The sequence below is a fragment of the Canis aureus genome, chromosome 13, assembly GCF_053574225.1.
Source record: "Canis aureus isolate CA01 chromosome 13, VMU_Caureus_v.1.0, whole genome shotgun sequence".
Taxonomy (NCBI): domain Eukaryota; kingdom Metazoa; phylum Chordata; class Mammalia; order Carnivora; family Canidae; genus Canis; species Canis aureus.
Genome location: NC_135623.1, coordinates 53404020 through 53417023, shown reverse-complemented (window position 1 = coordinate 53417023; position 13004 = coordinate 53404020). Strand labels below are relative to the sequence as shown.

At 36.3% G+C, this 13004-nt stretch overlaps 2 long non-coding RNA genes across 3 annotated transcripts in view; one reads left to right on the top strand and one right to left on the bottom strand.

Annotated features, from left to right (window-relative positions):
* LOC144282523 (uncharacterized) overlaps window positions 1-13004 on the bottom strand; it is a 96009-nt gene that overhangs the window by 22632 nt on the left and 60373 nt on the right. The window contains exon 5 of one of the 2 annotated variants that reach the window (XR_013350992.1): window positions 921-1146. This is a non-coding gene — a long non-coding RNA (uncharacterized LOC144282523). Of the gene's footprint in view, window positions 1-401; window positions 1147-13004 lie in introns of those variants that run through there. The other variant, XR_013350991.1, reaches the window with a different exon arrangement.
* Window positions 1-13004, top strand: part of LOC144282526 (uncharacterized) — a 167314-nt gene that overhangs the window by 131553 nt on the left and 22757 nt on the right. Inside the window, exon 2 of the long non-coding RNA XR_013350996.1 lies at window positions 10630-10780. This is a non-coding gene — a long non-coding RNA (uncharacterized LOC144282526). The remainder of the gene's footprint in view (window positions 1-10629; window positions 10781-13004) is intronic.

Below are 13004 nucleotides of genomic sequence, written 5' to 3'. Positions count from 1 at the left end.
CTACAGTCACCAGTTTGGACATGAAATAGATTTTGGCATTACCGCTCACTAAGTTAGAGATTGCAGTAGGAGAAAAAAGTTTGGGCAGATAGCAATGAGTTCAGATTTAGACATGCCTAGGTTGGACTACCTATGGGCAAAGCCTTCCAGAGATAATCAAGGAGTCAATTAATTAAATAGGTCTGTCACTCAAAAGACAGGTCAAAGCTGAAGATATGGACTGGGAGTCATTATAATATAGGTGATGATGTGTGGATGAAAGTATAGGCCATTGAGAGTGGAACAGAGAAAAGCAAAGAAAAAACCATAGAGACCTATACACATTATACCAACTAAAAGACTGAGTATCCTACTAGTGGAGCTGAAAAGGCTTCACCTTAGAGTCAAAGCAGATGTCAGCCTTTCTTTTTTTTTTTTTTTATTTTATTTTATTTTATTTTTTTTGAGGTCAGCCTTTCTTTATCCTAACCAACTTGCTTTGATTATTGTACTCAAATAATTCTTAAATGTTTGGCTTTTTTCTTGATAAAGTATGTTTCCTAATCTCTACTTATAAGTAAATGTTACTTTCCAAAAACAGCTTCTGAATTAATATTGACTTTTTTTAAAATTCAAGAACCTGAATCAACCTACAAATAAACTAGCATTTACATAATATTATGCTCATTGACATTCATTGACCAAGAAGAGTAAAATTTACTGTAGAATACACAATGGTAGATTACAAATGAATTATTAGAAATTCCTGCCATTTCTATAAGAAAATTCCTGCCATACAATGTTACTTTTTTGTTCTTCCCAACAAAGGGGAGAATCTTTACTACTTGAATCTTCAGTTGCTTGGGGGCTTGGGGTTTTTCACCTGGTTTGGTCAAAAAGCCAAACATGAATGTAAGCAGAAACTTGAAAAGGACTTGTACCTTGGAACTTGCCCTCTCTTGCATCTGGAAAACTTTCCACCACCATATGAAGACACCCAGGTTAACTGGAAAATGAGAGACCAGCTGAAGGGCTTTAGATGATCTGACCTTCCAGCTGACAGATAGGCAATTGAAACGATCCCAGACCACCCAGCTTCAGATGAGCTGCCTGTTGCCCATAGAGATGAACAAAGCTGGTTCAGAATTGAAGAGTCTCCCAGCTGACCTGGAAAATTGGGAGCAAATAAAATGATTATTATTTTCAGTCACAAAGTTTTGGCATGATCTGTCATGTAGCAATGGATACCTGACATTACCACCTTCCATAGATAAATAAGAAATCATTTAACTTCTTTTAAACAATTTGTAAATTATAATCTCTGATATAGGAAGAGAATCTCATAACAGGCAAATAATTCCTCCTCTATGACTTTAACCAGAAAAACATACTCCACGTAAACATGTTGTAGGGTGCATAGACTTATTCTAAATCATGACAATTAAGTATCTTGAATTTTAATCATAGTTAATAGCATGGATTAAGTCTGAGTTGAGGGACAAGCAGCTCCAACAAGTTTTTACCCTGTAGCTATGTTTTTAAACTTCATAATTGTAATGACACACAATCAGGTTTTTCAAATAGCACTTACTACTTACCTTTTATTTTATTTTTGTTTAAAATTCAATAGATGTTCTAAAAAACCACTTTGAGAAAGATGCTATGGACATTTCTCAAAAAATCTAGGATGAAAAGTTTTCATAACAGATATTAATATTGCCACAGAACATTGAAAGAATTCTTTTAAAGTGCCCACCTCACAAGGTAAACCTAGTTTCCTTACGATAATTATGGACAAAGTTTATGAATTTATCACCCATAATCCCTCCAGTTTAGGAGGTTACTTGATATGCATTTGTGAAGTGAGCGAATGAAAGGCGAATAGGCCAATTGCACTGTTTCAGGCTTTATTATATTTGGCTGTTATACTTCAGGAGAAGTGATTTGACCCATGATATACCTGGCTTGGTATAATTAATGAGTTATTCATAACAAGGTTCTACTGGTATTGTACTCATAAATGAAACCACACTAATAACTCTGAAAGAATCATCTCAACTAAGAGATCCCTCTACATGACGTTAGATATACCAATTTTGACCCAGTGCCATAACAGATTGTATTCTTCATTTAAAAGAGCATAATTAACCAATGTAACTTTATAAGATGTGTATATAACCATAGACATAGTTATATAAAATATATATTTATCTTTATAAAGAGATACCAGTGCTGGCAATTGCTATCTGAGTGAACAGGTGTGGCTGAAAAAACCTTTGCCTGACCAACTGTTCTTTCCACACTGTACATAAAGGCTATTCTATGGTTGGCAGCTGTAGCCCTATTTGCAGAGCCCACAGCTATTTCTGACTTCACAATTTAAAATCTTACTCTACCCATTACCATTATTCATATATAGCTATACTTCTAACTGGCGCAAGTAAAGATGCTCTGCCTCTTATCACTTGGAATTCCAGAATTACACCGAGTCATATGAGGTTTTACTTTGTGGGATCTTTACAGTTTTTCTTCTGCTCGCTCTGTTTTTGCTTGCCACCCTCCAGCTTGGCAAACAGCATCTATGTGCGTCTCCTATTGTCATACATTCTTCACACCTGCCCAGTCTCAGAGCCTCATGCTTCCGTGAGAATTACATACACTATCTAAGTTTAGGTCTTCGCTATCTGACTTGCCTACTTAAAGTTAAACATCACTCACATCAGAGGAACTGATGAATCTATTCAAGAAATAATTTATTAATTTACTTAGTGCTTCTTTATTGAAGCACCAGGCTGTTTTGAGTGCTAAGAATACAGCAATAAACAGAGCCCATTTCCACAATGGAGCTTCTATCACAGTGATGCACGTTGCTCTTCCCACCACAGAGCAGAGAGCACCCTCTCTTCTTTAGTATCACTTAGACAACTCTTTTACACCTAGTAAGTGCTTAATATGTGCTGATAAGACAGGTCAGAAAACCTTATTCTATGCTAGCATATGAATACACACATACACACAGAGAACACAAACACACACCTTATCTGCCAGTAAACGTCAGAGAACACTGGACTTGGATTGATTCCACTTTTCACTCCTGCTTCCTGGATCTCATGGATCTCCATACTGCCTAGGTAACAAAAACTATGATGGCTTTTAGATATCCTTTGCTAATCAAAATAAATAATTGGCTACCACTGTTCTCTCTCTTTAAACTGGAACATGATTTTGATCTTCCCAGATTTATACTAAGTCTGTGGTCCTATATTTATTCTGCCAAGATTTCCATATATTTTATTAGCATTTTTCCTGAGTGCCTCAACTGTATTCTAGGTGGGCAAGTATGGGCTTATGACATAGATTCATCATGGATTCATCCATTCAACCATGGATTCATTCATGTATGGGGATTAACACATTGCCTCATCTCTCCTCCATGTTTTTCAAACTCCAATATTCATCAGCACACCCACATCAGATGGAGATAAGACATATAATAAGTGAGTAGTGAACACAAACACAAGTCTAGCATTCACTTAACTTCTTTCTGTGCCCTATGGTCTCAAGCATTTTAGAAGTTTATTGGCCAGTTGGTTATTTATGCCCAAGACATGTTTTAGGAAGCCCCCAAAGGGCTACTGACATACTCCTACTATAAAAGTTGTTTGACAAATCCAACCTCTAATCAACTTCCTATTTCTTCGTAAAAATTCTCCCCCAAAACAGTCTTGTTGATTATTTTATTTTATTATCCAAGTTTCATCTCCCTTTGGACTTTTATAAATACCATGTTATTTCCCAGCCTTTGCCCTCTTTTCAATCTAAAAGTTGGAGTGATAGGGAAAGAAAAATCAAAAGCATGTTAATAAATGACAAGTATACTCCTGGATAACTAGCAATAGGGATTGTGTGAATTGCCTTGTATCATGATCTGGACAGTAGAATGCACATAAATATGTTTTCTTTTTATTACTTGACCATGGTCTCTAGTCCCTCAACACTCAAACCATGGAACAATCATAAAACAAGCATTTCTTTTACACTTCCTATGTTCATAGTAATATGCTAGTTCCTGTGAAAAGTTAAAGATTATTATCCTCCCCCAAGGATCCCTAAAATTTTAATGAAGAAAGAAAACCAAATAATGAGATACATCACCAACAATAAAATGGCATTTCATACTATTTTAGAAAAATCACAAATATCATTAAAAAGGCAGTCAATAGTTATTTTGAATAATGCCACTAATTAGCACTAAAGGATAAAGACAAGAAAGTCTTCACCTCCCCAAAGCAGAGCCTAGAAAATTGCTTTCCCAATTTCCCTCAAAGCTAGAGTATGAGCTCATGACCTGTGCCTCTCCAGTGCACCTCAGATGAAATAGGAGTTTGGAAGAGAATGGAGTGAATGAAAAAATACAGTATTAAATCGTTGCTGGCAAAGGGGTAAAGACAGCCAGCCTTCAGATGCTGTGGTAGCAATAGTCCTACTTCCTAGTGTCCCCTGCAACATTCAAAGCCCACAGCAAGTTGCCCCAGTGGAGTGGTACAGCATTGCAGTTTGAAGATTGTTTAGGAATACAAGGCCATCAAGCTTGACTCTCCGGCCATTGCAGAGACTCCATGATGTAAAACATCCTTTTGTAAAAAAAAAAAAAAAAAAAAAAAAAAAAAAATTATTATTCTGCTTGAAATAATATAGGTGGATTTTGTTGTTTGCAACTACAAACTTTAACAAAGACCAAACTGGTGAAAGCACAATATGCTTGCTTCTTGAATCAATATCTGTCTAGAAATAACATTATATATATAATGTATATAATATATATGCATATATATATATATATATATACACACTAAGTTCAGATCAAGTTTTAGAAAGCTAGAGAGGAAAGCAAGTGGCAAAAGGATACACAGAGAACACAATAAATTTACTATAATAGTGTAATATGCTGAAGGTGCTAATGCATATTTGACAGGGAGGTACATTCCCCTGTGCCTGGCTGCACTCTTCTCCTTTCTCTACACTTCTTTGTGCCCTGACTTTTGTCCTCTGCATCATTGCCCTCCCACACACACACACACACAACACACATACTTTCTGGATTTCAGTTGGGTTCACTGAGGAGCATCATGAGGCAGGAGTGTGAGATCAGAGAAGTCCATCCTCCTGGCTCCCTCTATGCAAGGTTTCATGGACTGAAGCCTACTTTGACCAAAGGGCTGGGTTCTGTTCAGGCAGCCTTATTCTCCCCACATCCTTTCTTTGATAGTTTTCCTTAGCTCTTGAAATTCAGAGATAGGAGTGGAACTCCAAAGCCACTAGTCTCAAGATACTACTTCAGTTTCCTGAAGTTTATCACACCTTTGCAAAAAGACTCTTTACAAACTTTCTTTCATTTACCCAATGGATTGTACTATCATTTTTCTGCTGGGACCCTGACTAATAAAGTAATATATATTATTTGGGGGTACATCTCCTATAGAACTATAAAGACCTGCAGGGAAAGGAGAAACACAACATTCCAGAAAGTGGTTAACCCCAGGGGATGGGAAGAGAGGGAAAGTAATTACATTGAGGTTTGGTGATCAGAAGAAATAAAAATAGCAACTATATGTGTAATGTATATCATATAAAAGCTTATTCTTAAGCTGGGTCATGAGGTCATGAATGTTTTCTATAGCATTCTTTATGATTTTTATGTAAAAGTCCATAGTTTAACAACAATTCTTCACTCTCTTAAGGATATATTTCAGTGAATAAAAATCTTAATTTTAATATAATTTGATTTATCAAGCTTTTCTTTTATGTTTAGGAATTTTTACATCCTATTTAAGAAATCTTTGTCAAAATGTCAACATAGAAAATTCTGGCCCCTGTTCTCCCTACAAATAAAAACAATTATATAAGCTATCCATAAATAAAAATTTATAGAATAGAAAGTAGAATGGTGATTACCAGAGGCTGGGGTGTAGAGGTGAAAATGGGAAGATGTTGGCCAAAGGGTACAAAATTGCAGTTTTGAGATGAATAAGTTCATCCCAGTGGAATGTACAGCATGGTGGTTATAGTTAATAATACTGTATTATATAATTGAAAGTTACTAAGAGCGAATCTTCCAATAGTCTTACCACAAAAAAAAAAAAAGAAATGATAAGCATGTGAAGTGATAGAGGTGTTAGCTAACACTACACTGGTAATCATGTAGCAATATAGAAGTATATCAAATCAATACCCTAAACTTATACAATATTATATGCCAATTATATCTCAATAAAGCTGAAGGGGGAATCTTTGCCTATTTAAGAATATCTTAGTCATTAAAATACGCTCCATGTTATTTTCTAGAATATTGGGTTACCTTTCTCATTTAGGTCTACAGTTATTTGGAATTTATTTTTTATATAGTGTGCTTTCTATGGTTAACATATTGTGGCATTTTCATGGCTAATATTGTTTTTAGGACTTTTGCCTTTATGTTCATAGTGAGAGTAGCCTGTTGATATCTTGCAATGGCCTAATAATTGGCTATTGGTAATATTTCTTCCTTAAATATCTGGAGCATTCAGTTGGCCTGGATATTTCTTTCCAAGAAGGTCTTAAATTAGAGATTCTATTTCTTGACTAGAACTATTCACTCTTCCTTTTCTTGTATCAATAGTAAGTAAAAATAAATGTTTACCTTTTTTTCATTTGGATAACCAATACATCTTGTACCATATGCTAAAAAGGCTTTTCTTTCCATTTCTGCCTCTCCTGCTGCCCCAGGAGCACCTTTAATATAAATTATCATATATTTGTGGTAAGTTTTGTACTCTTAAATCTATTCTTCACCTTGTATGTATCCTAGCATCAATATCTCACTATTTTAATTACTGTGGCTTTATAGTGAGTCTTGAAACCTCATGTAAGTCCTCCATAGTTCTTTTCAGATTATCCTGGCTATTCTTGGCCTCTTACACTTCCACATAAATAGAAAATCACCTTGTCAGAGTTTCTAGGGCAAATAAACAAAAAAAATTAACTTTTTGATTGAAAGTACATTGTACTTGCATAATATCTGATACAGACAAACTTGGAAAGAAATGACATCTTTATAATACTGAGCCTTCCAATTAATGAAAATTTACCAAATCTCTCCATTTATTTAGTTCTTTAGCTCATCTTAATGATGTTTTATTGTGTCATATGGAGACTTATTTTCATCTTTGGTTAGATTTATTCTTGGCTATTTGTTGTGTTTGATGCTATTATCCATTGTTGTTGTTGTTGTTTTAATTTTTTAAACGATTTTATGTATTTCTTTGACAGAGAGAAAAATCATGCACATGAGTGGGAGGAGGGGCAGAGAGAGAGGGAGAAGCAGACTCCCCGCCACAGGGGATTGCAAGGCTCAATCTCAGGACCCTGGGATCATGACCTGAGCTAAAGGCAGACGCTTACCAGACTAAGTCACCCAGTGCCTGTCTTTTCTTTTTAAAAAAACTTTATTTAAGCAATCTCTATCCCCAACATGTGGCTTGAACTCATGACCCAGAGATCAAGAGCCACATGCTCTACTGACTGTGCCAGCCAGGCACCCCTGAATTTCATTTTCTAATTATTATTTGATAGTATATAGAAATAAAATTTATTTTTATATCAACCCTATTATGTCCAGTTACTTCACTAAATTCACTTATCAGTTCCAATAATTTGTAGGTACCTTCTTTTGAATTTTCTATACCAATGATTATTTTGTCTATGAATGATGGCAGTTTGTTTCTTTTTTTACAAAGTGTATGCTTTTTTCTTGCCTTGTTTCTCTGTCTAGGACCTCTGGTGCAATGTTGAATAGAAGTAGTGATAGCAAATATTTTGTTTCCTATCTTAAAGACATAAATTTAAATATTTCATAACTATTATGTTTCCTGTAGGATTTTTCTGTACATATACAGAATTTTCATATTGAGCAATTCCTTTTTCTATACCTACTATTTTTCAGACTGAGGAATTCCCTTTTATGGTAGGAATTTTTACCATAAGTATTGACTTTTAAAACAATACTTTTACTGCATCTATTGAGATAATCCTATGGTATCTTTTTCCTCCTTTATTCAGTAAATGTGATGGATGAAATTGACTGATTTTTGAAAGCTAAAAGCATTTTCCATTTCTGGAATAATCCAGCTTCCAACTTGGTTATTTTCTTAGCTTGGGTCCTCCCTCTTCCCCCACCCCCCTGCCACACACATACATAGCTAGCCCAGAGAAAAAGATTTCATTGCAAGTAGTTTATTGAGGAGAAAACTCTGATAAGGGAGTGGAGAAGTGAGACAAGGGAGAAAAGGAAGACAAGAAAGGATGAATTATCAAGCCAGTGGCCATGGTCAGTGACTGGAGCTTAAGCCTACCAAGAAACACTGGGAAATGGTATAGGCACATGTCTCAGAGCTATCCCACCTGAGACATAAGGGAATTGGAATATGTATAACCCAACTCCTTCCTGCCAATCAATCACTGTTTCTGGAAAGTGTTAATTCTCTGGTATCTGTGACCTCCATGCATATGTTCCAGAGAAAGCCTTCAGACAAGAAATGAGTATATTGGAAGATAACACTAACCCTCCCAGAGGCCACATCAGCAACACTAGTGAAAGACCATCCCTTTAACATACTGTGGGATTCTCTCTGCTAATATTATGTTTGAGATTTTTGTTTTTATGTTTATAAGTGACATTGACCTCTTGATCCTCTTTTTGTAATCACCTGGTAATTTGTCATTGTCAATACTTCTTTTTTTAAATATCCGGAGCATTTGCATCAGTTTTAATAAGTTATCTTTTTTTGCTTTTTTAAGATTTTATTTATTTGAGAGTGAAAGCACAAGAAGGGGGAGGGCAGAAGGAGGAGCAGACTCCCCACTGAGTGGGGAACTGGACATGGGGCTCAATCCTACAACCCTGGGATCATGACCTGAGCTGAAGGGAGACAATTAACTGAGCCACCCAGGTGCCCCAATAAGTTATAGTTTTAAAGGTGCATATTTATTCTGAATTGTCAAATGTATTGTCATGAACTTTTATCTGTAGTACCCAAATTGATGCAAGAGAATACTTTTATCTTCTTAAACAGAAAGCCCTATATTTGTGTAACTTAAGAAAGCAAAGATCTGTACATAGTGAATGTCTGCTTCCACAGATAAAGGTACTAATAATTTTTCAATGCAGTTTACTCACAGGAAACACAATTAACTTTTACCTCACCTAGCACTAATTACACAAGTTATAAACATATAAGAAGCACCTGGAGACTCAAGAGTGCAACTCTGATACCAAATCAAAGCAAGAATTTAGATTTTGAGTTAACAATTAGAAATACTAGATGAAGCCATAAGAAAGAGCTCATATTCCAGAAAAGTTTGGAGAGAGAAAAGTGCCAGGTTTGAAGAAGAAGTAAAGTGGAAGGAAACTTACAACAAAAATTAATTAGGAAAGGTGAAAAGTAAGGAGAAGAACCAGAGTGGTGGTGGTGGACATGTCAAAGAAGGAGAATTTCAAGAGCAAAGAATTGGTTAGCCAAGCCCGATATTAGAGAATAAGGACTAAGGTCCTTTGCTTTTGAATGACATTTGAGAAAATAGTAAAGTAGTAAATATTAGTAATTAGAAATATGGATAATGCATCATTTCTCGGATTTCTAACAAATGCCCCTACTGAAGAGCTATGGTGCCTGGTAGTTAAGATTTTAAAATGTTTCCATGTGAAAAAAAAGGAAGGGGGGGGCGCGGAGTTCTATACCATAGCCTCACAAGTTGAGATGCAAAAAGGATAAAAAACAGTTGATAGTGAGCCAGGTCTAACTCCCTAAGATCAAGAATATTATAACCAAAAGAACAACCCTTTTTTTTCCCAAAACCTGGTATTTAAAGTCCCACAAAGTTTAATATTTTTTAAAAAGCACTGCTTTCTTCTGTCCCTTTGTATCAGGTAAAGTGTTTTACCAATCTCTATAATAAAAGAAAAAAATACAGCAATCCTGAGAGAAGTCATCACACTGTCATTTTAGCTGTTTACATGAAGCAGGGAAGTCAGGTGCACCCTGGGAATCTAAACAGAGTGAACTCTTTTACCCTTACCCGGCTTTAAGGACAGTCCAAACTCAAGTGCTTTCTGGAAATCTTAAACATGTAGGACCCGCCTAATTCCAGAATTTCAGCTAGCACTTCCATTAAGTGTAAAGAACCTGACAATGAAAGTATTGCCCAACCCTGCTCAAAAAAAAAAAAAAAAAAAAAAAAACGATTTTTAAAAGAAGACCCTTACTTTCGGGGAGAATGTGGGGGACAATTCTGCCTCTTGGAAACTTGCAGTATCTTCAAAGAAAATCTTCTTTTGTTTTTGTACAAGGAGGGAGCTTGGCACATGAAAAAACAGGGCAAGCCATCTCTTCAACAAAGATATTTCTCATGTTTTTGCAGAGTAACTTCAGCAATTCAAAGGAGTAATCAAAGTACATGAGTGCAGAAAAGCTAACAATTTATAAACCATCTTTGCTAAATACTTATTAGTTGCATAAAATACATGATTTTCCACAGTTCGAGTAGCTAAGGATATTTTTTAGCTCTCCTCCACATTCCTTCTCTAGGACAGAAGCTTGCCTTTTTCTTCTGCAGGAGAGACAAGCACATCTTCCTAGGACTAACATTGGAAGAAGGATGGCAGAGAGAACAGAAGAGGTGAATCCTCCGGACTCCATTGAAGGGCAGATTTAGTGATTCCAGGCACCCCCTCTATCACAGCTGGAATAGTAGGGCTCATTAATTGGTAAGACTGCTTTTTATTTTCTTACTTTGGTCTGCTGAAAACGATTTCCTAAAACTCAATATATGCATTAAAGTGAAATAATGAATAGATAACTTTTCCCCAACACTATGCTTTACTCCTTTCTGAGCAACACAAACCCACAATCCTGGGCCATGTGAGTTACATTGTCAATGTTGTAACACCATAGAGTAAGAAGGAACTTTCAAAATGATCTGGCCCAAACCTCTCATTTTACTGATGAAGAAATGGAGACCCAGAAATGGGTAATTACTTGCCCAAGGCAACACACTTACTGGAAGATTAAGGATTGAAACTATAGTTATGCTCTACCACACTAAACTTTTCTTACAACAATAAACAACAGATAGCATTTTCTCTTTTTTTTCCCATCCTCCCTCCTTTTCTCTCTTTCTCTCCTTTCTTTTTTTTCTTACCTTCCTTCCTCCTTCCCTTCTTCCTTCCCCTTTCTTCCTTCTTTCATTCCTTCTTTCTTTTTTTGAATTGAGTAAGTATTGAAACCAAAGATTAAAAGTATTCTATTCTCTAACCCACCACACTGTCTACCCCTCCAGGCACCATTAAGAGGCCTTCAACAGTTTCTTTGAACTGAAACTTGTCCTACAGGTTCTCAGGTTAGACACAACCTCATTATTTGTTTTGTTTTCTTTCGTTTTTCTTTGTAACTTGGAAAATAACTCTTTACGTATTTTATGATTTTTTAACTTTGCAAAACTTGGCTTATTCCCGTATTATCTGTTTTAGCATTAGTTTTCTATGGCCAACGCAGCCACTAAATATCAGTGAGTGAAATTTTGTGACACAAGTCAACAAAATTTAGCATAGTTTCATGGAATCAGATTTATCATAGCACACTAGATGTAATTTTATGTTGGCCTTTATACTAATAGAACTTTAAAGTTAAAAAACATAAACTTTAACAATAATCTTCTTACATATGAGTAGCTGATACCCAGAAGAGTTAAATCACATTTGTCCCAAGATCATAGTTAATTAACAATGGAACCAATATTAGAACCTAAATCTACTGTATGGTCTACCAGTTCAATTGTTTATTCCACTATACCACGTTGCCTTCCCAAAAGCAGCTTACAGATGAATACAACTATTTGCATGTTTCCCATCCTAATGTTCCTAAAATTTTGAGCTTTTCTTCAGTGATCATTCTTTTTATTGAAAGGATGTTTTGATTCTGTCTTCCTTTCTTGGATTCCACCTTTCTTTCATCTGTGGGCCTTTGCTGCCATTGCCCTGCTGAAACGGTAAACAAAGCTCCAGGTTCTTGTCTGATATCATCAAAGAAGGGGGAAAAAAGCAGTTCCTTGCACTTATGAAACAGGTTTCCTTCCTGGTTGGCACAGCCATCATTGCTTACCAAAGTAGCTACATCAAGAAATCTATACTATAATTCCTTAAGAATTGGGGCATAGTGAGGTTTTGTATTTCATCCTTCATTCTCACTGTTGCCTTTCACAAATACTGATTTCTGTTGGTCAACTCTGAATCCCACCCTCTCAACTCCTAGAACACTGAATCAGTCATCAAATTCCATTGCTTTTATTCCTGAACTCTCTCCCTTATCACTCCCTTTGAGAGTGGAGTTTCAACAGCAGTTCAACTCTTTTGAGACCTAGACTCTTCTACTCCAAATGGTTCTCTACCTCTATAATCTTCTAGCCTCAATCCTTCCAAAATGTGTCCATTTTATTTGGATGTCTTACAGCATAGGCTTTAAAAAAAAAAGATTTTATTTATTTATTCATGAGAGACACAGAGACAGAGAGAGAGAGAGAGGCAGAGACACAGGCAGATGGAGAAGCAGGCTCCATGCAGGGAGCCCAATGTGGGACTCAATCCCGGGACTCCAGGATCATGCCCTGGGCCGAAGGCAGGCACTAAACCACTGAGCCACCCAGGGATCCCCAGCATAAGGCTTTTGATTACCATTAATCGCTCCCCTCTTGATACTCTCAATTTCTTTGACTACAAAACCAACTCCGTTTCCTGGGACTTCCCCAACCCTCTGACTAATCTTTACCCTTCTTTGCAGACTCCTCTTCCTCTGCTAATCTCTTAAATATGGTACCCTCCCCTCTCCTCAATATACAAGCTCTGCTGACCAAATGCATTTACTCAGCCAGCACCTAACTGATCCCTCACAAAGCTACATCTACAGGCCAGATGTCTCTCTCACAGCTCACAGACC